Genomic DNA, 21,835 nt, shown 5'->3' on the forward strand with positions numbered 1-21,835 from the left:
TTTCTTTATGATTAAGTTTTGTTTCATATTGCATCATTTCAATTCCGGTCACTTACAACTTCAAAATTTTACATAAGTGCTAACACCAACAATTACTTTATTTTGTAAGACATTTAGAAGTAATTTGATTTTTTTGATCAATTTTTCCTTTCAGCTTACTTATTTTGCTAAGAATAATGACTACATTTAAGGAAAGACAAACAGTCATATTCTTTGGTTATGGAAGCAAAGATGTGGGCTTGTTTGCTTATCAATAACCAAATTCTTGATTCAGTTTTTACAGAAAGTATATTTATCGTCTAAAGCACCGCAATCAGTAAACAAACCATTGCTCAAAAATGACCTTGTGGCGCAACGGTAGCGCGTCTGACTCCAGATCAGAAGGTTGCGTGTTCAAATCACGTCGGGGTCAATTACCATTTTGAAGATGAAATTTACCAAATGAAACACCATAAAAGAAACAACTTGCCAAGTCTGTCATCCACCTTCTGTAATGTGATATTTGCTCACAGGTATAACTATATCACCTGCACAGTTTCATAATAAATGCTCATTTCTCATAATACTTATACAAAAAATACCCAGTTAATTGGACATCACCATATCTTGACATTGAAGCATACTCTGTACTCTTGGTTTCTTTATGATTAAGTTTTGTTTCATATTGCATCATTTCAATTCCGGTCACTTACAACTTCAAAATTTTACATAAGTGCTAACACCAACAATTACTTTATTTTGTAAGACATTTAGAAGTAATTTGATTTTTGTGATCAATTTTTCCTTTCAGCTTACTTATTTTGCTAAGAATAATGACTACATTTAAGGAAAAGACAAACAGTCATATTCTTTGGTTATGGAAGCAAAGATGTGGGCTTGTTTGCTTATCAATAACCAAATTCTTGATTCAGTTTTTACAGAAAGTATATTTATCGTCTAAAGCACCGCAATCAGTAAACAAACTATTGCTCATAAATGACCTCGTGGCGCAACGGTAGCGCGTCTGACTCCAGATCAGAAGGTTGCGTGTTCAAATCACGTCGGGGTCAATTACCATTTTGAAGATGAAATTTACCAAATGAAACACCATAAAAGAAACAAATTGCCAAGTCTGTCATCCACCTTCTGTAATGTGATATTTGCTCACAGGTATAACTATATCACCTGCACAGTTTCATAATAAATGCCCATTCTGCTCATTTCTCATAATACTTATACAAAAAATACCCAGTTAATTGGACATCACCATATCTTGACATTGAAGCATTCTCTGTACTCTTGGTTTCTTTATGATTAAGTTTTGTTTCATATTGCATCATTTCAATTCCGGTCACTTACAACTTCAAAATTTTACATAAGTGCTAACACCAACAATTACTTTATTTTGTAAGACATTTAGAAGTAATTTGATTTTTTTGATCAATTTTTCCTTTCAGCTTACTTATTTTGCTAAGAATAATGACTACATTTAAGGAAAGACAAACAGTCATATTCTTTGGTTATGGAAGCAAAGATGTGGGCTTGTTTGCTTATCAATAACTAAATTCTTGATTCAGTTTTTACAGAAAGTATATTTATCGTCTAAAGCACCGCAATCAGTAAACAAACCATTGCTCATAAATGACCTCGTGGCGCAGCGGTAGCGCGTCTGACTCCAGATCAGAAGGTTGCGTGTTCAAATCACGTCGGGGTCAATTACCATTTTGAAGATGAAATTTACCAAATGAAACACCATAAAAGAAACAAATTGCCAAGTCTGTCATCCACCTTCTGTAATGTGATATTTGCTCACAGGGATAACTATATCACCTGCACAGTTTCATAATAAATGCCCATTCTGCTCATTTCTCATAATACTTATACAAAAAATACCCAGTTAATTGGACATCACCATATCTTGACATTGAAGCATTCTCTGTACTCTTGGTTTCTTTATGATTAAGTTTTGTTTCATATTGCATCATTTCAATTCCGGTCACTTACAACTTCAAAATTTTACATAAGTGCTAACACCAACAATTACTTTATTTTGTAAGACATTTAGAAGTAATTTGATTTTTTTGATCAATTTTTCCTTTCAGCTTACTTATTTTGCTAAGAATAATGACTACATTTAAGGAAAGACAAACAGTCATATTCTTTGGTTATGGAAGCAAAGATGTGGGCTTGTTTGCTTATCAATAACCAAATTCTTGATTCAGTTTTTACAGAAAGTATATTTATCGTCTAAAGCACCGCAATCAGTAAACAAACCATTGCTCAAAAATGACCTCGTGGCGCAACGGTAGCGCGTCTGACTCCAGATCAGAAGGTTGCGTGTTCAAATCACGTCGGGGTCAATTACCATTTTGAAGATGAAATTTACCAAACGAAACACCATAAAAGAAACAAATTGCCAAGTCTGTCATCCACCTTCTGTAATGTGATATTTGCTCACAGGTATAACTATATCACCTGCACAGTTTCATAATAAATGCTCATTTCTCATAATACTTATACAAAAAATACCCAGTTAATTGGACATCACCATATCTTGACATTGAAGCATACTCTGTACTCTTGGTTTCTTTATGATTAAGTTTTGTTTCATATTGCATCATTTCAATTCCGGTCACTTACAACTTCAAAATTTTACATAAGTGCTAACACCAACAATTACTTTATTTTGTAAGACATTTAGAAGTTATTTGATTTTTTTGATCAATTTTTCCTTTCAGCTTACTTATTTTGCTAAGAATAATGACTACATTTAAGGAAAAGACAAACAGTCATATTCTTTGGTTATGGAAGCAAAGATGTGGGCTTGTTTGCTTATCAATAACCAAATTCTTGATTCAGTTTTTACAGAAAGTATATTTATCGTCTAAAGCACCGCAATCAGTAAACAAACCATTGCTCATAAATGACCTCGTGGCGCAACGGTAGCGCGTCTGACTCCAGATCAGAAGGTTGCGTGTTCAAATCACGTCGGGGTCAATTACCATTTTGAAGATGAAATTTACCAAATGAAACACCATAAAAGAAACAAATTGCCAAGTCTGTCATCCACCTTCTGTAATGTGATATTTGCTCACAGGGATAACTATATCACCTGCACAGTTTCATAATAAATGCCCATTCTGCTCATTTCTCATAATACTTATACAAAAAATACCCAGTAAATTTGACATCACCATATCTTGACATTGAAGCATACTCTGTACTCTTGGTTTCTTTATGATTAAGTTTTGTTTCATATTGCATCATTTCAATTCCGGTCACTTACAACTTCAAAATTTTACATAAGTGCTAACACCAACAATTACTTTATTTTGTAAGACATTTAGAAGTAATTTGATTTTTTTGATCAATTTTTCCTTTCAGCTTACTTATTTTGCTAAGAATAATGACTACATTTAAGGAAAGACAAACAGTCATATTCTTTGGTTATGGAAGCAAAGATGTGGGCTTGTTTGCTTATCAATAACCAAATTCTTGATTCAGTTTTTACAGAAAGTATATTTATCGTCTAAAGCACCGCAATCAGTAAACAAACCATTGCTCAAAAATGACCTTGTGGCGCAACGGTAGCGCGTCTGACTCCAGATCAGAAGGTTGCGTGTTCAAATCACGTCGGGGTCAATTACCATTTTGAAGATGAAATTTACCAAATGAAACACCATAAAAGAAACAACTTGCCAAGTCTGTCATCCACCTTCTGTAATGTGATATTTGCTCACAGGTATAACTATATCACCTGCACAGTTTCATAATAAATGCTCATTTCTCATAATACTTATACAAAAAATACCCAGTTAATTGGACATCACCATATCTTGACATTGAAGCATACTCTGTACTCTTGGTTTCTTTATGATTAAGTTTTGTTTCATATTGCATCATTTCAATTCCGGTCACTTACAACTTCAAAATTTTACATAAGTGCTAACACCAACAATTACTTTATTTTGTAAGACATTTAGAAGTAATTTGATTTTTGTGATCAATTTTTCCTTTCAGCTTACTTATTTTGCTAAGAATAATGACTACATTTAAGGAAAAGACAAACAGTCATATTCTTTGGTTATGGAAGCAAAGATGTGGGCTTGTTTGCTTATCAATAACCAAATTCTTGATTCAGTTTTTACAGAAAGTATATTTATCGTCTAAAGCACCGCAATCAGTAAACAAACTATTGCTCATAAATGACCTCGTGGCGCAACGGTAGCGCGTCTGACTCCAGATCAGAAGGTTGCGTGTTCAAATCACGTCGGGGTCAATTACCATTTTGAAGATGAAATTTACCAAATGAAACACCATAAAAGAAACAAATTGCCAAGTCTGTCATCCACCTTCTGTAATGTGATATTTGCTCACAGGTATAACTATATCACCTGCACAGTTTCATAATAAATGCCCATTCTGCTCATTTCTCATAATACTTATACAAAAAATACCCAGTTAATTGGACATCACCATATCTTGACATTGAAGCATTCTCTGTACTCTTGGTTTCTTTATGATTAAGTTTTGTTTCATATTGCATCATTTCAATTCCGGTCACTTACAACTTCAAAATTTTACATAAGTGCTAACACCAACAATTACTTTATTTTGTAAGACATTTAGAAGTAATTTGATTTTTTTGATCAATTTTTCCTTTCAGCTTACTTATTTTGCTAAGAATAATGACTACATTTAAGGAAAGACAAACAGTCATATTCTTTGGTTATGGAAGCAAAGATGTGGGCTTGTTTGCTTATCAATAACTAAATTCTTGATTCAGTTTTTACAGAAAGTATATTTATCGTCTAAAGCACCGCAATCAGTAAACAAACCATTGCTCATAAATGACCTCGTGGCGCAGCGGTAGCGCGTCTGACTCCAGATCAGAAGGTTGCGTGTTCAAATCACGTCGGGGTCAATTACCATTTTGAAGATGAAATTTACCAAATGAAACACCATAAAAGAAACAAATTGCCAAGTCTGTCATCCACCTTCTGTAATGTGATATTTGCTCACAGGGATAACTATATCACCTGCACAGTTTCATAATAAATGCCCATTCTGCTCATTTCTCATAATACTTATACAAAAAATACCCAGTTAATTGGACATCACCATATCTTGACATTGAAGCATACTCTGTACTCTTGGTTTCTTTATGATTAAGTTTTGTTTCATATTGCATCATTTCAATTCCGGTCACTTACAACTTCAAAATTTTACATAAGTGCTAACACCAACAATTACTTTATTTTGTAAGACATTTAGAAGTAATTTTATTTTTTTGATCAATTTTTCCTTTCAGCTTACTTATTTTGCTAAGAATAATGACTACATTTAAGGAAAGACAAACAGTCATATTCTTTGGTTATGGAAGCAAAGATGTGGGCTTGTTTGCTTATCAATAACCAAATTCTTGATTCAGTTTTTACAGAAAGTATATTTATCGTCTAAAGCACCGCAATCAGTAAACAAGCCATTGCTCATAAATGACCTCGTGGCGCAACGGTAGCGCGTCTGACTCCAGATCAGAAGGTTGCGTGTTCAAATCACGTCGGGGTCAATTACCATTTTGAAGATGAAATTTACCAAATGAAACACTATAAAAGAAACAAATTGCCAAGTCTGTCATCCACCTTCTGTAATGTGATATTTGCTCACAGGGATAGCTATATCACCTGCACAGTTTCATAATAAATGCCCATTCTGCTCATTTCTCATAATACTTATACAAAAAATACCCAGTTAATTGGACATCACCATATCTTGACATTGAAGCATACTCTGTACTCTTGGTTTCTTTATGATTAAGTTTTGTTTCATATTGCATCATTTCAATTCCGGTAACTTACATCTTCAAAATTTTACATAAGTGCTAACACCAACAATTACTTTATTTTGTAAGACATTTAGAAGTAATTTGATTTTTTTGATCAATTTTTCCTTTCAGCTTACTTATTTTGCTAAGAATAATGACTTTACATTTAAGGAAAGACAAACAGTCATATTCTTTGGTTATGGAAGCAAAGATGTGGGCTTGTTTGCTTATCAATAACCAAATTCTTGATTCAGTTTTTACAGAAAGTATATTTATCGTCTAAAGCACCGCAATCAGTAAACAAACTATTGCTCATAAATGACCTCGTGGCGCAACGGTAGCGCGTCTGACTCCAGATCAGAAGGTTGCGTGTTCAAATCACGTCGTGGTCAATTACCATTTTAAAGATGAAATTTACCAAATGAAACACCATAAAAGAAACAAATTGCCAAGTCTGTCATCCACCTTCTGTAATGTGATATTTGCTCACAGGTATAACTATATCACCTGCACAGTTTCATAATAAATGCCCATTCTGCTCATTTCTCATAATACTTATACAAAAAATACCCAGTTAATTGGACATCACCATATCTTGACATTGAAGCATACTCTGTACTCTTGGTTTATTTATGATTAAGTTTTGTTTCATATTGCATTATTTCAATTCCGGTCACTTACAACTTCAAAATTTTACATAAGTGCTAACACCAACAATTACTTTATTTTGTAAGACATTTAGAAGTAATTTGATTTTTTTGATCAATTTTTCCTTTCAGCTTACTTATTTTGCTAAGAATAATGACTACATTTAAGGAAAGACAAACAGTCATATTCTTTGGTTATGGAAGCAAAGATGTGGGCTTGTTTGCTTATCAATAACCAAATTCTTGATTCAGTTTTTACAGAAAGTATATTTATCGTCTAAAGCACCGCAATCAGTAAACAAACCATTGCTCACAAATGACCTCGTGGCGCAACGGTAGCGCGTCTGACTCCAGATCAGAAGGTTGCGTGTTCAAATCACTTCGGGGTCAATTACCATTTTGAAGATGAAATTTACCAAATGAAACACCATAAAAGAAACAAATTGCCAAGTCTGTCATCCACCTTCTGTAATGTGATATTTGCTCACAGGGATAACTATATCACCTGCACAGTTTCATAATAAATGCCCATTCTGCTCATTTCTCATAATACTTATACAAAAAATACCCAGTTAATTTGACATCACCATATCTTGACATTGAAGCATACTCTGTACTCTTGGTTTCTTTATGATTAAGTTTTGTTTCATATTGCATCATTTCAATTCCGGTCACTTACAACTTCAAAATTTTACATAAGTGCTAACACCAACAATTACTTTATTTTGTAAGACATTTAGAAGTAATTTGATTTTTTTGATCAATTTTTCCTTTCAGCTTATTTTACTAAGAATAATGACTTTACATTTAAGGAAAGACAAACAGTCATATTCTTTGGTTATGGAAGCAAAGATGTGGGCTTGTTTGCTTATCAATAACCAAATTCTTGATTCAGTTTTTACAGAAAGTATATTTATCGTCTAAAGCACCGCAATCAGTAAACAAACTATTGCTCATAAATGACCTCGTGGCGCAACGGTAGCGCGTCTGACTCCAGATCAGAAGGTTGCGTGTTCAAATCACGTCGGGGTCAATTACCATTTTGAAGATGAAATTTACCAAATGAAACACCATAAAAGAAACAAATTGCCAAGTCTGTCATCCACCTTCTGTAATGTGATATTTGCTCACAGGTATAACTATATCACCTGCACAGTTTCATAATAAATGCCCATTCTGCTCATTTCTCATAATACTTATACAAAAAATACCCAGTTAATTGGACATCACCATATCTTGACATTGAAGCATACTCTGTACTCTTGGTTTCTTTATGATTAAGTTTTGTTTCATATTGCATCATTTCAATTCCGGTCACTTACAACTTCAAAATTTTACATAAGTGCTAACACCAACAATTACTTTATTTTGTAAGACATTTAGAAGTAATTTGATTTTTTTGATCAATTTTTCCTTTCAGCTTACTTATTTTGCTAAGAATAATGACTACATTTAAGGAAAGACAAACAGTCATATTCTTTGGTTATGGAAGCAAAGATGTGGGCTTGTTTGCTTATCAATAACCAAATTCTTGATTCAGTTTTTACAGAAAGTATATTTATCGTCTAAAGCACCGCAATCAGTAAACAAACTATTGCTCATAAATGACCTCGTGGCGCAACGGTAGCGCGTCTGACTCCAGATCAGAAGGTTGCGTGTTCAAATCACGTCGGGGTCAATTACCATTTTGAAGATGAAATTTACCAAATGAAACACCATAAAAGAAACAAATTGCCAAGTCTGTCATCCACCTTCTGTAATGTGATATTTGCTCACAGGTATAACTATATCACCTGCACAGTTTCATAATAAATGCTCATTTCTCATAATACTTATACAAAAAATACCCAGTTAATTGGACATCACCATATCTTGACATTGAAGCATACTCTGTACTCTTGGTTTCTTTATGTTTAAGTTTTGTTTCATATTGCATCATTTCAATTCCGGTCACTTACAACTTCAAAATTTTACATAAGTGCTAACACCAACAATTACTTTATTTTGTAAGACATTTAGAAGTAATTTGATTTTTTTGATCAATTTTTCCTTTCAGCTTACTTATTTTGCTAAGAATAATGACTACATTTAAGGAAAGACAAACAGTCATATTCTTTGGTTATGGAAGCAAAGATGTGGGCTTGTTTGCTTATCAATAACCAAATTCTTGATTCAGTTTTTACAGAAAGTATATTTATCGTCTAAAGCACCGCAATCAGTAAACAAACCATTGCTCATAAATGACCTCGTGGCGCAACGGTAGCGCGTCTGACTCCAGATCAGAAGGTTGCGTGTTCAAATCACGTCGGGGTCAATTACCATTTTGAAGATGAAATTTACCAAATGAAACACCATAAAAGAAACAAATTGCCAAGTCTGTCATCCACCTTCTGTAATGTGATATTTGCTCACAGGTATAACTATATCACCTGCACAGTTTCATAATAAATGCTCATTTCTCATAATACTTATACAAAAAATACCCAGTTAATTGGACATCACCATATCTTGACATTGAAGCATACTCTGTACTCTTGGTTTCTTTATGATTAAGTTTTGTTTCATATTGCATCATTTCAATTCCGGTCACTTACAACTTCAAAATTTTACATAAGTGCTAACACCAACAATTACTTTATTTTGTAAGACATTTAGAAGTAATTTGATTTTTTTGATCAATTTTTCCTTTCAGCTTACTTATTTTGCTAAGAATAATGACTACATTTAAGGAAAGACAAACAGTCATATTCTTTGGTTATGGAAGCAAAGATGTGGGCTTGTTTGCTTATCAATAACCAAATTCTTGATTCAGTTTTTACAGAAAGTATATTTATCGTCTAAAGCACCGCAATCAGTAAACAAACCATTGCTCATAAATGACCTCGTGGCGCAACGGTAGCGCGTCTGACTCCAGATCAGAAGGTTGCGTGTTCAAATCACGTCGGGGTCAATTATCATTTTGAAGATGAAATTTACCAAATGAAACACCATAAAAGAAACAAATTGCCAAGTCTGTCATCCACCTTCTGTAATGTGATATTTGCTCACAGGGATAATTATATCACCTGCACAGTTTCATAATAAATGCCCATTCTGCTCATTTCTCATAATACTTATACAAAAAATACCCAGTTAATTGGACATCACCATATCTTGACATTGAAGCATACTCTGTACTCTTGGTTTCTTTATGATTAAGTATTGTTTCATATTGCATCATTTCAATTCCGGTCACTTACAACTTCAAAATTTTACATAAGTGCTAACACCAACAATTACTTTATTTTGTAAGACATTTAGAAGTAATTTGATTTTTTTGATCAATTTTTCCTTTCAGCTTACTTATTTTGCTAAGAATAATGACTACATTTAAGGAAAAGACAAACAGTCATATTCTTTGGTTATGGAAGCAAAGATGTGGGCTTGTTTGCTTATCAATAACCAAATTCTTGATTCGGTTTTTACAGAAAGTATATTTATCGTCTAAAGCACCGCAATCAGTAAACAAACCATTGCTCATAAATGACCTTGTGGCGCAACGGTAGCGCGTCTGACTCCAGATCAGAAGGAGTCAAATCACGTCGGGGTCAATTACCATTTTGAAGATGAAATTTACCAAATGAAACACCATAAAAGAAACAAATTGCCAAGTCTGTCATCCACCTTCTGTAATGTGATATTTGCTCACAGGGATAACTATATCACCTGCACAGTTTCATAATAAATGCCCATTCTGCTCATTTCTCATAATACTTATACAAAAAATACCCAGTTAATTTGACATCACCATATCTTGACATTGAAGCATACTCTGTACTCTTGGTTTCTTTATGATTAAGTTTTGTTTCATATTGCATCATTTCAATTCCGGTAACTTACATCTTCAAAATTTTACATAAGTGCTAACACCAACAATTACTTTATTTTGTAAGACATTTAGAAGTAATTTGATTTTTTTGATAAATTTTTCCTTTCAGCTTACTTATTTTGCTAAGAATAATGACTACATTTAAGGAAAGACAAACAGTCATATTCTTTGGTTATGGAAGCAAAGATGTGGGCTTGTTTGCTTATCAATAACCAAATTCTTGATTCAGTTTTTACAGAAAGTATATTTATCGTCTAAAGCACCGCAATCAGTAAACAAACCATTGCTCATAAATGACCTCGTGGCACAACGGTAGCGTGTCTGACTCCAGATCAGAAGGTTGCGTGTTCAAATCACGTCGGGGTCAATTACCATTTTGAAGATGAAATTTACCAAATGAAACACCATAAAAGAAACAAATTGCCAAGTCTGTCATCCACCTTCTGTAATGTGATATTTGCTCACAGGGATAACTATATCACCTGCACAGTTTCATAATAAATGCCCATTCTGCTCATTTCTCATAATACTTATACAAAAAATACCCAGTTAATTGGACATCACCATATCTTGACATTGAAGCATACTCTGTACTCTTGGTTTCTTTATGATTAAGTTTTGTTTCATATTGCATCATTTCAATTCCGGTCACTTACAACTTCAAAATTTTACATAAGTGCTAACACCAACAATTACTTTATTTTGTAAGACATTTAGAAGTAATTTGATTTTTTTGATCAATTTTTCCTTTCAGCTTACTTATTTTGCTAAGAATAATGACTACATTTAAGGAAAGACAAACAGTCATATTCTTTGGTTATGGAAGCAAAGATGTGGGCTTGTTTGCTTATCAATAACCAAATTCTTGATTCAGTTTTTACAGAAAGTATATTTATCGTCTAAAGCACCGCAATCAGTAAACAAACCATTGCTCATAAATGACCTCGTGGCACAACGGTAGCGTGTCTGACTCCAGATCAGAAGGTTGCGTGTTCAAATCACGTCGGGGTCAATTACCATTTTGAAGATGAAATTTACCAAATGAAACACCATAAAAGAAACAAATTGCCAAGTCTGTCATCCACCTTCTGTAATGTGATATTTGCTCACAGGGATAACTATATCACCTGCACAGTTTCATAATAAATGCTCATTTCTCATAATACTTATACAAAAAATACCCAGTTAATTGGACATCACCATATCTTGACATTGAAGCATACTCTGTACTCTTGGTTTCTTTATGATTAAGTTTTGTTTCATATTGCATCATTTCAATTCCGGTCACTTACAACTTCAAAATTTTACATAAGTGCTAACACCAACAATTACTTTATTTTGTAAGACATTTAGAAGTAATTTGATTTTTTTGATCAATTTTTCCTTTCAGCTTACTTATTTTGCTAAGAATAATGACTACATTTAAGGAAAGACAAACAGTCATATTCTTTGGTTATGGAAGCAAAGATGTGGGCTTGTTTGCTTATCAATAACCAAATTCTTGATTCAGTTTTTACAGAAAGTATATTTATCGTCTAAAGCACCGCAATCAGTAAACAAACCATTGCTCATAAATGACCTTGTGGCGCAACAGTAGCGCGTCTGACTCCAGATCAGAAGGTTGCGTGTTCAAATCACGTCGGGGTCAATTACCATTTTGAAGATGAAATTTACCAAATGAAACACCATAAAAGAAACAAATTGCCAAGTCTGTCATCCACCTTCTGTAATGTGATATTTGCTCACAGGTATAACTATATCACCTGCACAGTTTCATAATAAATGCTAATTTCTCATAATACTTATACAAAAAATACACAGTTAATTGGACATCACCATATCTTGACATTGAAGCATACTCTGTACTCTTGGTTTCTTTATGATTAAGTTTTGTTTCATATTGCATCATTTCAATTCCGGTCACTTACAACTTCAAAATTTTACATAAGTGCTAACACCAACAATTACTTTATTTTGTAAGACATTTAGAAGTAATTTGATTTTTTTGATCAATTTTTCCTTTCAGCTTACTTATTTTGCTAAGAATAATGACTACATTTAAGGAAAGACAAACAGTCATATTCTTTGGTTATGGAAGCAAAGATGTGGGCTTGTTTGCTTATCAATAACCAAATTCTTGATTCAGTTTTTACAGAAAGTATATTTATCGTCTAAAGCACCGCAATCAGTAAACAAACCATTGCTCATAAATGACCTCGTGGCGCAACGGTAGCGCGTCTGACTCCAGATCAGAAGGTTGCGTGTTCAAATCACGTCTGGGTCAATTACCATTTTGAAGATGAAATTTACCAAATGAAACACCATAAAAGAAACAAATTGCCAAGTCTGTCATCCACCTTCTGTAATGTGATATTTGCTCACAGGGATAACTATATCACCTGCACAGTTTCATAATAAATGCCCATTCTGCTCATTTCTCATAATACTTATACAAAAAATACCCAGTTAATTGGACATCACCATATCTTGACATTGAAGCATACTCTGTACTCTTGGTTTCTTTATGATTAAGTTTTGTTTCATATTGCATCATTTCAATTCCGGTCACTTACAACTTCAAAATTTTACATAAGTGCTAACACCAACAATTACTTTATTTTGTAAGACATTTAGAAGTAATTTGATTTTTTTGATCAATTTTTCCTTTCAGCTTACTTATTTTGCTAAGAATAATGACTACATTTAAGGAAAAGACAAACAGTCATATTCTTTGGTTATGGAAGCAAAGATGTGGGCTTGTTTGCTTATCAATAACCAAATTCTTGATTCAGTTTTTACAGAAAGTATATTTATCGTCTAAAGCACCGCAATCAGTAAACAAACTATTGCTCATAAATGACCTCGTGGCGCAACGGTAGCGCGTCTGACTCCAGATCAGAAGGTTGCGTGTTCAAATCACGTCGGGGTCAATTACCATTTTGAAGATGAAATTTACCAAATGAAACACCATAAAAGAAACAAATTGCCAAGTCTGTCATCCACCTTCTGTAATGTGATATTTGCTCACAGGTATAACTATATCACCTGCACAGTTTCATAATAAATGCTCATTTCTCATAATACTTATACAAAAAATACCCAGTTAATTGGACATCACCATATCTTGACATTGAAGCATACTCTGTACTCTTGGTTTCTTTATGATTAAGTTTTGTTTCATATTGCATCATTTCAATTCCGGTCACTTACAACTTCAAAATTTTACATAAGTGCTAACACCAACAATTACTTTATTTTGTAAGACATTTAGAAGTAATTTGATTTTTTTGATCAATTTTTCCTTTCAGCTTACTTATTTTGCTAAGAATAATGACTACATTTAAGGAAAGACAAACAGTCATATTCTTTGGTTATGGAAGCAAAGATGTGGGCTTGTTTGCTTATCAATAACCAAATTCTTGATTCAGTTTTTACAGAAAGTATATTTATCGTCTAAAGCACCGCAATCAGTAAACAAACCATTGCTCATAAATGATCTCGTGGCGCAACGGTAGCGCGTCTGACTCCCGATCAGAAGGTTGTGTGTTCAAATCATGTCGGGGTCAATTACCATTTTGAAGATGAAATTTACCAAATGAAACACCATAAAAGAAGCAAATTGCCAAGTCTGTCATCCACCTTCTGTAATGTGATATTTGCTCACAGGGATAACTATATCACCTGCACAGTTTCATAATAAATGCCCATTCTGCTCATTTCTCATAATACTTATACAAAAAATACCCAGTTAATTGGACATCACCATATCTTGACATTGAAGCATACTCTGTACTCTTGGTTTCTTTATGATTAAGTTTTGTTTCATATTGCATCATTTCAATTCCGGTCACTTACAACTTCAAAATTTTACATAAGTGCTAACACCAACAATTACTTTATTTTGTAAGACATTTAGAAGTAATTTGATTTTTTTGATCAATTTTTCCTTTCAGCTTACTTATTTTGCTAAGAATAATCACTACATTTAAGGAAAGACAAACAGTCATATTCTTTGGTTATGGAAGCAAAGATGTGGGCTTGTTTGCTTATCAATAACCAAATTCTTGATTCAGTTTTTACAGAAAGTATATTTATCGTCTAAAGCACCGCAATCAGTAAACAAACCATTGCTCATAAATGACCTCGTGGCGCAACGGTAGCGCGTCTGACTCCAGATCAGAAGGTTGCGTGTTCAAATCACGTCGGGGTCAATTACCATTTTGAAGATGAAATTTACCAAATGAAACACCATAAAAGAAACAAATTGCCAAGTCTGTCATCCACCTTCTGTAATGTGATATTTGCTCACAGGGATAACTATATCACCTGCACAGTTTCATAATAAATGCCCATTCTGCTCATTTCTCATAATACTTATACAAAAAATACCCAGTTAATTGGACATCACCATATCTTGACATTGAAGCATACTCTGTACTCTTGGTTTCTTTATGATTAAGTTTTGTTTCATATTGCATCATTTCAATTCCGGTAACTTACATCTTCAAAATTTTACATAAGTGCTAACACCAACAATTACTTTATTTTGTAAGACATTTAGAAGTAATTTGATTTTTTTGATCAATTTTTCCTTTCAGCTTACTTATTTTGCTAAGAATAATGACTACATTTAAGGAAAGACAAACAGTCATATTCTTTGGTTATGGAAGCAAAGATGTGGGCTTGTTTGCTTATCAATAACCAAATTCTTGATTCAGTTTTTACAGAAAGTATATTTATTGTCTAAAGCACCACAATCAGTAAACAAACCATTGCTCATAAATGACCTTGTGGCGCAACAGTAGCGCGTCTGACTCCCGATCAGAAGGTTGCGTGTTCAAATCACGTTGGGGTCAATTACCATTTTGAAGATGAAATTTACCAAATGAAACACCATAAAAGAAACAAATTGCCAAGTCTGTCATCCACCTTCTGTAATGTGATATTTGCTCACAGGGATAACTATATCACCTGCACAGTTTCATAATAAATGCTCATTCTGCTCATTTCTCATACTACTTATACAAAAAATACCCAGTTAATTTGACATCACCATATCTTGACATTGAAGCATACTCTGTACTCTTGGTTTCTTTATGATTAAGTTTTGTTTCATATTGCATCATTTCAATTCCGGTAACTTACATCTTCAAAATTTTACATAAGTGTTAACACCAACAATTACTTTATTTTGTAAGACATTTAGAAGTAATTTAATTTTTTTGATCAATTTTTCCTTTCAGCTTACTTATTTTGCTAAGAATAATGACTTTACATTTAAGGAAAGACAAACAGTCATATTCTTTGGTTATGGAAGCAAAGATGTGGGCTTGTTTGCTTATCAATAACCAAATTCTTGATTCAGTTTTTACAGAAAGTATATTTATCGTCTAAAGCACCGCAATCAGTAAACAAACCATTGCTCATAAATGACCTCGTGGCGCAACGGTAGCGCATCTGACTCCAGATCAGAAGGTTGCGTGTTCAAATCACGTCGGGGTCAATTACCATTTTGAAGATGAAATTTACCAAATGAAACACCATAAAAGAAACAAATTGCCAAGTCTGTCATCCACCTTCTGTAATGTGATATTTGCTCACAGGGATAACTATATCACCTGCACAGTTTCATAATAAATGCCCATTCTGCTCATTTCTCATAATACTTATACAAAAAATACCCAGTTAATTAGACATCACCATATCTTGACATTGAAGCATACTCTGTACTCTTGGTTTCTTTATGATTAAGTTTTGTTTCATATTGCATCATTTCAATTCCCGTCACTTACAACTTCAAAATTTTACATAAGTGCTAACACCAACAATTACTTTATTTTGTAAGACATTTAGAAGTAATTTGATTTTTTTGATCAATTTTTCCTTTCAGCTTACTTATTTTGCCAAGAATAATGACTACATTTAAGGAAAGACAAACAGTCATATTCTTTGGTTATGGAAGCAAAGATGTGGGCTTGTTTGCTTATCAATAACCAAATTCTTGATTCAGTTTTTACAGAAAGTATATTTATCGTCTAAAGCACCGCAATCAGTAAACAAACCATTGCTCATAAATGACCTTGTGGCGCAACAGTAGCGCGTCTGACTCCAGATCAGAAGGTTGCGTGTTCAAATCACGTCGGGGTCAATTACCATTTTGAAGATGAAATTTACCAAATGAAACACCATAAAAGAAACAAATTGCCAAGTCTGTCATCCACCTTCTGTAATGTGATATTTGCTCACAGGGATAACTATATCACCTGCACAGTTTCATAATAAATGTTCATTTCTCATACTACTTATACAAAAAATACCCAGTTAATTTGACATCACCATATCTTGACATTGAAGCTTACTCTGTACTCTTGGTGTCTTTATGATTAAGTTTTGTTTCATATTGCATCATTTCAATTCCGGTAACTTACATCTTCAAAATTTTACATAAGTGTTAACACCAACAATTACTTTATTTTGTAAGACATTTAGAAGTAATTTGATTTTTTTGATCAATTTTTCCTTTCAGCTTACTTATTTTGCCAAGAATAATGACTACATTTAAGGAAAGACAAACAGTCATATTCTTTGGTTATGGAAGCAAAGATGTGGGCTTGTTTGCTTATCAATAACCAAATTCTTGATTCAGTTTTTACAGAAAGTATATTTATCGTCTAAAGCACCGCAATCAGTAAACAAACCATTGCTCATAAATGACCTCGTGGCGCAACGGTAGCGCGTCTGACTCCAGATCAGGAGGTTGCGTGTTCAAATCACGTCGGGGTCAATTATCATTTTGAAGATGAAATTTACCAAATGAAACACCATAAAAGAAACAAATTGCCAAGTCTGTCATCCACCTTCTGTAATGTGATATTTGCTCACAGGGATAATTATATCACCTGCACAGTTTCATAATAAATGCCCATTCTGCTCATTTCTCATAATACTTATACAAAAAATACCCAGTTAATTGGACATCACCATATCTTGACATTGAAGCATACTCTGTACTCTTGGTTTCTTTATGATTAAGTATTGTTTCATATTGCATCATTTCAATTCCGGTCACTTACAACTTCAAAATTTTACATAAGTGCTAACACCAACAATTACTTTATTTTGTAAGACATTTAGAAGTAATTTGATTTTTTTGATCAATTTTTCCTTTCAGCTTACTTATTTTGCTAAGAATAATGACTACATTTAAGGAAAAGACAAACAGTCATATTCTTTGGTTATGGAAGCAAAGATGTGGGCTTGTTTGCTTATCAATAACCAAATTCTTGATTCGGTTTTTACAGAAAGTATATTTATCGTCTAAAGCACCGCAATCAGTAAACAAACCATTGCTCATAAATGACCTTGTGGCGCAACGGTAGCGCGTCTGACTCCAGATCAGAAGGAGTCAAATCACGTCGGGGTCAATTACCATTTTGAAGATGAAATTTACCAAATGAAACACCATAAAAGAAACAAATTGCCAAGTCTGTCATCCACCTTCTGTAATGTGATATTTGCTCACAGGGATAACTATATCACCTGCACAGTTTCATAATAAATGCCCATTCTGCTCATTTCTCATAATACTTATACAAAAAATACCCAGTTAATTTGACATCACCATATCTTGACATTGAAGCATACTCTGTACTCTTGGTTTCTTTATGATTAAGTTTTGTTTCATATTGCATCATTTCAATTCCGGTAACTTACATCTTCAAAATTTTACATAAGTGCTAACACCAACAATTACTTTATTTTGTAAGACATTTAGAAGTAATTTGATTTTTTTGATAAATTTTTCCTTTCAGCTTACTTATTTTGCTAAGAATAATGACTACATTTAAGGAAAGACAAACAGTCATATTCTTTGGTTATGGAAGCAAAGATGTGGGCTTGTTTGCTTATCAATAACCAAATTCTTGATTCAGTTTTTACAGAAAGTATATTTATCGTCTAAAGCACCGCAATCAGTAAACAAACCATTGCTCATAAATGACCTCGTGGCACAACGGTAGCGTGTCTGACTCCAGATCAGAAGGTTGCGTGTTCAAATCACGTCGGGGTCAATTACCATTTTGAAGATGAAATTTACCAAATGAAACACCATAAAAGAAACAAATTGCCAAGTCTGTCATCCACCTTCTGTAATGTGATATTTGCTCACAGGGATAACTATATCACCTGCACAGTTTCATAATAAATGCCCATTCTGCTCATTTCTCATAATACTTATACAAAAAATACCCAGTTAATTGGACATCACCATATCTTGACATTGAAGCATACTCTGTACTCTTGGTTTCTTTATGATTAAGTTTTGTTTCATATTGCATCATTTCAATTCCGGTCACTTACAACTTCAAAATTTTACATAAGTGCTAACACCAACAATTACTTTATTTTGTAAGACATTTAGAAGTAATTTGATTTTTTTGATCAATTTTTCCTTTCAGCTTACTTATTTTGCTAAGAATAATGACTACATTTAAGGAAAGACAAACAGTCATATTCTTTGGTTATGGAAGCAAAGATGTGGGCTTGTTTGCTTATCAATAACCAAATTCTTGATTCAGTTTTTACAGAAAGTATATTTATCGTCTAAAGCACCGCAATCAGTAAACAAACCATTGCTCATAAATGACCTCGTGGCACAACGGTAGCGTGTCTGACTCCAGATCAGAAGGTTGCGTGTTCAAATCACGTCGGGGTCAATTACCATTTTGAAGATGAAATTTACCAAATGAAACACCATAAAAGAAACAAATTGCCAAGTCTGTCATCCACCTTCTGTAATGTGATATTTGCTCACAGGGATAACTATATCACCTGCACAGTTTCATAATAAATGCTCATTTCTCATAATACTTATACAAAAAATACCCAGTTAATTGGACATCACCATATCTTGACATTGAAGCATACTCTGTACTCTTGGTTTCTTTATGATTAAGTTTTGTTTCATATTGCATCATTTCAATTCCGGTCACTTACAACTTCAAAATTTTACATAAGTGCTAACACCAACAATTACTTTATTTTGTAAGACATTTAGAAGTAATTTGATTTTTTTGATCAATTTTTCCTTTCAGCTTACTTATTTTGCTAAGAATAATGACTACATTTAAGGAAAGACAAACAGTCATATTCTTTGGTTATGGAAGCAAAGATGTGGGCTTGTTTGCTTATCAATAACCAAATTCTTGATTCAGTTTTTACAGAAAGTATATTTATCGTCTAAAGCACCGCAATCAGTAAACAAACCATTGCTCATAAATGACCTTGTGGCGCAACAGTAGCGCGTCTGACTCCAGATCAGAAGGTTGCGTGTTCAAATCACGTCGGGGTCAATTACCATTTTGAAGATGAAATTTACCAAATGAAACACCATAAAAGAAACAAATTGCCAAGTCTGTCATCCACCTTCTGTAATGTGATATTTGCTCACAGGTATAACTATATCACCTGCACAGTTTCATAATAAATGCTAATTTCTCATAATACTTATACAAAAAATACACAGTTAATTGGACATCACCATATCTTGACATTGAAGCATACTCTGTACTCTTGGTTTCTTTATGATTAAGTTTTGTTTCATATTGCATCATTTCAATTCCGGTCACTTACAACTTCAAAATTTTACATAAGTGCTAACACCAACAATTACTTTATTTTGTAAGACATTTAGAAGTAATTTGATTTTTTTGATCAATTTTTCCTTTCAGCTTACTTATTTTGCTAAGAATAATGACTACATTTAAGGAAAGACAAACAGTCATATTCTTTGGTTATGGAAGCAAAGATGTGGGCTTGTTTGCTTATCAATAACCAAATTCTTGATTCAGTTTTTACAGAAAGTATATTTATCGTCTAAAGCACCGCAATCAGTAAACAAACCATTGCTCATAAATGACCTCGTGGCGCAACGGTAGCGCGTCTGACTCCAGATCAGAAGGTTGCGTGTTCAAATCACGTCTGGGTCAATTACCATTTTGAAGATGAAATTTACCAAATGAAACACCATAAAAGAAACAAATTGCCAAGTCTGTCATCCACCTTCTGTAATGTGATATTTGCTCACAGGGATAACTATATCACCTGCACAGTTTCATAATAAATGCCCATTCTGCTCATTTCTCATAATACTTATACAAAAAATACCCAGTTAATTGGACATCACCATATCTTGACATTGAAGCATACTCTGTACTCTTGGTTTCTTTATGATTAAGTTTTGTTTCATATTGCATCATTTCAATTCCGGTCACTTACAACTTCAAAATTTTACATAAGTGCTAACACCAACAATTACTTTATTTTGTAAGACATTTAGAAGTAATTTGATTTTTTTGATCAATTTTTCCTTTCAGCTTACTTATTTTGCTAAGAATAATGACTACATTTAAGGAAAAGACAAACAGTCATATTCTTTGGTTATGGAAGCAAAGATGTGGGCTTGTTTGCTTATCAATAACCAAATTCTTGATTCAGTTTTTACAGAAAGTATATTTATCGTCTAAAGCACCGCAATCAGTAAACAAACTATTGCTCATAAATGACCTCGTGGCGCAACGGTAGCGCGTCTGACTCCAGATCAGAAGGTTGCGTGTTCAAATCACGTCGGGGTCAATTACCATTTTGAAGATGAAATTTACCAAATGAAACACCATAAAAGAAACAAATTGCCAAGTCTGTCATCCACCTTCTGTAATGTGATATTTGCTCACAGGTATAACTATATCACCTGCACAGTTTCATAATAAATGCTCATTTCTCATAATACTTATACAAAAAATACCCAGTTAATTGGACATCACCATATCTTGACATTGAAGCATACTCTGTACTCTTGGTTTCTTTATGATTAAGTTTTGTTTCATATTGCATCATTTCAATTCCGGTCACTTACAACTTCAAAATTTTACATAAGTGCTAACACCAACAATTACTTTATTTTGTAAGACATTTAGAAGTAATTTGATTTTTTTGATCAATTTTTCCTTTCAGCTTACTTATTTTGCTAAGAATAATGACTACATTTAAGGAAAGACAAACAGTCATATTCTTTGGTTATGGAAGCAAAGATGTGGGCTTGTTTGCTTATCAATAACCAAATTCTTGATTCAGTTTTTACAGAAAGTATATTTATCGTCTAAAGCACCGCAATCAGTAAACAAACCATTGCTCATAAATGATCTCGTGGCGCAACGGTAGCGCGTCTGACTCCCGATCAGAAGGTTGTGTGTTCAAATCATGTCGGGGTCAATTACCATTTTGAAGATGAAATTTACCAAATGAAACACCATAAAAGAAGCAAATTGCCAAGTCTGTCATCCACCTTCTGTAATGTGATATTTGCTCACAGGGATAACTATATCACCTGCACAGTTTCATAATAAATGCCCATTCTGCTCATTTCTCATAATACTTATACAAAAAATACCCAGTTAATTGGACATCACCATATCTTGACATTGAAGCATACTCTGTACTCTTGGTTTCTTTATGATTAAG

General features: G+C 33.3%; 32 non-coding genes across 32 annotated transcripts; all 32 read left to right on the forward strand.

Annotated features, from left to right (window-relative positions):
• The first annotated feature begins 340 nt into the window (after nucleotides 1-340).
• On the forward strand, nucleotides 341-412 carry TRNAW-CCA (transfer RNA tryptophan (anticodon CCA)). The gene has a single exon. It is a non-coding gene; the product is annotated as a tRNA-Trp (tRNA).
• Nucleotides 413-977: 565 nt separating this feature from the next.
• Nucleotides 978-1,049, forward strand: TRNAW-CCA (transfer RNA tryptophan (anticodon CCA)). Its single transcript has one exon. It is a non-coding gene; the product is annotated as a tRNA-Trp (tRNA).
• Nucleotides 1,050-1,622: 573 nt separating this feature from the next.
• TRNAW-CCA (transfer RNA tryptophan (anticodon CCA)) lies at nucleotides 1,623-1,694 on the forward strand. The gene has a single exon. It is a non-coding gene; the product is annotated as a tRNA-Trp (tRNA).
• A 573-nt stretch (nucleotides 1,695-2,267) lies between these two features.
• TRNAW-CCA (transfer RNA tryptophan (anticodon CCA)) lies at nucleotides 2,268-2,339 on the forward strand. The gene has a single exon. It is a non-coding gene; the product is annotated as a tRNA-Trp (tRNA).
• A 565-nt stretch (nucleotides 2,340-2,904) lies between these two features.
• TRNAW-CCA (transfer RNA tryptophan (anticodon CCA)) lies at nucleotides 2,905-2,976 on the forward strand. The gene has a single exon. It is a non-coding gene; the product is annotated as a tRNA-Trp (tRNA).
• A 573-nt stretch (nucleotides 2,977-3,549) lies between these two features.
• On the forward strand, nucleotides 3,550-3,621 carry TRNAW-CCA (transfer RNA tryptophan (anticodon CCA)). Its single transcript has one exon. It is a non-coding gene; the product is annotated as a tRNA-Trp (tRNA).
• Nucleotides 3,622-4,186: 565 nt separating this feature from the next.
• TRNAW-CCA (transfer RNA tryptophan (anticodon CCA)) lies at nucleotides 4,187-4,258 on the forward strand. The gene has a single exon. It is a non-coding gene; the product is annotated as a tRNA-Trp (tRNA).
• A 573-nt stretch (nucleotides 4,259-4,831) lies between these two features.
• Nucleotides 4,832-4,903, forward strand: TRNAW-CCA (transfer RNA tryptophan (anticodon CCA)). The gene has a single exon. It is a non-coding gene; the product is annotated as a tRNA-Trp (tRNA).
• Nucleotides 4,904-5,476: 573 nt separating this feature from the next.
• On the forward strand, nucleotides 5,477-5,548 carry TRNAW-CCA (transfer RNA tryptophan (anticodon CCA)). Its single transcript has one exon. It is a non-coding gene; the product is annotated as a tRNA-Trp (tRNA).
• Nucleotides 5,549-6,123: 575 nt separating this feature from the next.
• Nucleotides 6,124-6,195, forward strand: TRNAW-CCA (transfer RNA tryptophan (anticodon CCA)). The gene has a single exon. It is a non-coding gene; the product is annotated as a tRNA-Trp (tRNA).
• Nucleotides 6,196-6,768: 573 nt separating this feature from the next.
• TRNAW-CCA (transfer RNA tryptophan (anticodon CCA)) lies at nucleotides 6,769-6,840 on the forward strand. Its single transcript has one exon. It is a non-coding gene; the product is annotated as a tRNA-Trp (tRNA).
• A 571-nt stretch (nucleotides 6,841-7,411) lies between these two features.
• On the forward strand, nucleotides 7,412-7,483 carry TRNAW-CCA (transfer RNA tryptophan (anticodon CCA)). Its single transcript has one exon. It is a non-coding gene; the product is annotated as a tRNA-Trp (tRNA).
• Nucleotides 7,484-8,056: 573 nt separating this feature from the next.
• On the forward strand, nucleotides 8,057-8,128 carry TRNAW-CCA (transfer RNA tryptophan (anticodon CCA)). The gene has a single exon. It is a non-coding gene; the product is annotated as a tRNA-Trp (tRNA).
• A 564-nt stretch (nucleotides 8,129-8,692) lies between these two features.
• On the forward strand, nucleotides 8,693-8,764 carry TRNAW-CCA (transfer RNA tryptophan (anticodon CCA)). The gene has a single exon. It is a non-coding gene; the product is annotated as a tRNA-Trp (tRNA).
• A 564-nt stretch (nucleotides 8,765-9,328) lies between these two features.
• TRNAW-CCA (transfer RNA tryptophan (anticodon CCA)) lies at nucleotides 9,329-9,400 on the forward strand. The gene has a single exon. It is a non-coding gene; the product is annotated as a tRNA-Trp (tRNA).
• A 1,213-nt stretch (nucleotides 9,401-10,613) lies between these two features.
• On the forward strand, nucleotides 10,614-10,685 carry TRNAW-CCA (transfer RNA tryptophan (anticodon CCA)). Its single transcript has one exon. It is a non-coding gene; the product is annotated as a tRNA-Trp (tRNA).
• A 573-nt stretch (nucleotides 10,686-11,258) lies between these two features.
• TRNAW-CCA (transfer RNA tryptophan (anticodon CCA)) lies at nucleotides 11,259-11,330 on the forward strand. The gene has a single exon. It is a non-coding gene; the product is annotated as a tRNA-Trp (tRNA).
• A 564-nt stretch (nucleotides 11,331-11,894) lies between these two features.
• Nucleotides 11,895-11,966, forward strand: TRNAW-CCA (transfer RNA tryptophan (anticodon CCA)). The gene has a single exon. It is a non-coding gene; the product is annotated as a tRNA-Trp (tRNA).
• A 564-nt stretch (nucleotides 11,967-12,530) lies between these two features.
• TRNAW-CCA (transfer RNA tryptophan (anticodon CCA)) lies at nucleotides 12,531-12,602 on the forward strand. Its single transcript has one exon. It is a non-coding gene; the product is annotated as a tRNA-Trp (tRNA).
• A 574-nt stretch (nucleotides 12,603-13,176) lies between these two features.
• Nucleotides 13,177-13,248, forward strand: TRNAW-CCA (transfer RNA tryptophan (anticodon CCA)). The gene has a single exon. It is a non-coding gene; the product is annotated as a tRNA-Trp (tRNA).
• Nucleotides 13,249-13,812: 564 nt separating this feature from the next.
• Nucleotides 13,813-13,884, forward strand: TRNAG-CCC (transfer RNA glycine (anticodon CCC)). The gene has a single exon. It is a non-coding gene; the product is annotated as a tRNA-Gly (tRNA).
• Nucleotides 13,885-14,457: 573 nt separating this feature from the next.
• Nucleotides 14,458-14,529, forward strand: TRNAW-CCA (transfer RNA tryptophan (anticodon CCA)). The gene has a single exon. It is a non-coding gene; the product is annotated as a tRNA-Trp (tRNA).
• A 573-nt stretch (nucleotides 14,530-15,102) lies between these two features.
• On the forward strand, nucleotides 15,103-15,174 carry TRNAG-CCC (transfer RNA glycine (anticodon CCC)). Its single transcript has one exon. It is a non-coding gene; the product is annotated as a tRNA-Gly (tRNA).
• A 575-nt stretch (nucleotides 15,175-15,749) lies between these two features.
• TRNAW-CCA (transfer RNA tryptophan (anticodon CCA)) lies at nucleotides 15,750-15,821 on the forward strand. The gene has a single exon. It is a non-coding gene; the product is annotated as a tRNA-Trp (tRNA).
• A 573-nt stretch (nucleotides 15,822-16,394) lies between these two features.
• Nucleotides 16,395-16,466, forward strand: TRNAW-CCA (transfer RNA tryptophan (anticodon CCA)). The gene has a single exon. It is a non-coding gene; the product is annotated as a tRNA-Trp (tRNA).
• Nucleotides 16,467-17,030: 564 nt separating this feature from the next.
• TRNAW-CCA (transfer RNA tryptophan (anticodon CCA)) lies at nucleotides 17,031-17,102 on the forward strand. The gene has a single exon. It is a non-coding gene; the product is annotated as a tRNA-Trp (tRNA).
• A 1,213-nt stretch (nucleotides 17,103-18,315) lies between these two features.
• On the forward strand, nucleotides 18,316-18,387 carry TRNAW-CCA (transfer RNA tryptophan (anticodon CCA)). Its single transcript has one exon. It is a non-coding gene; the product is annotated as a tRNA-Trp (tRNA).
• A 573-nt stretch (nucleotides 18,388-18,960) lies between these two features.
• On the forward strand, nucleotides 18,961-19,032 carry TRNAW-CCA (transfer RNA tryptophan (anticodon CCA)). Its single transcript has one exon. It is a non-coding gene; the product is annotated as a tRNA-Trp (tRNA).
• A 564-nt stretch (nucleotides 19,033-19,596) lies between these two features.
• TRNAW-CCA (transfer RNA tryptophan (anticodon CCA)) lies at nucleotides 19,597-19,668 on the forward strand. The gene has a single exon. It is a non-coding gene; the product is annotated as a tRNA-Trp (tRNA).
• A 564-nt stretch (nucleotides 19,669-20,232) lies between these two features.
• Nucleotides 20,233-20,304, forward strand: TRNAW-CCA (transfer RNA tryptophan (anticodon CCA)). Its single transcript has one exon. It is a non-coding gene; the product is annotated as a tRNA-Trp (tRNA).
• Nucleotides 20,305-20,878: 574 nt separating this feature from the next.
• Nucleotides 20,879-20,950, forward strand: TRNAW-CCA (transfer RNA tryptophan (anticodon CCA)). The gene has a single exon. It is a non-coding gene; the product is annotated as a tRNA-Trp (tRNA).
• A 564-nt stretch (nucleotides 20,951-21,514) lies between these two features.
• On the forward strand, nucleotides 21,515-21,586 carry TRNAG-CCC (transfer RNA glycine (anticodon CCC)). Its single transcript has one exon. It is a non-coding gene; the product is annotated as a tRNA-Gly (tRNA).
• Nucleotides 21,587-21,835: the final 249 nt, after the last annotated feature.

Source organism: Pseudophryne corroboree, chromosome 6 (assembly GCF_028390025.1).
Source record: "Pseudophryne corroboree isolate aPseCor3 chromosome 6, aPseCor3.hap2, whole genome shotgun sequence".
Lineage (NCBI taxonomy): Eukaryota > Metazoa > Chordata > Amphibia > Anura > Myobatrachidae > Pseudophryne > Pseudophryne corroboree.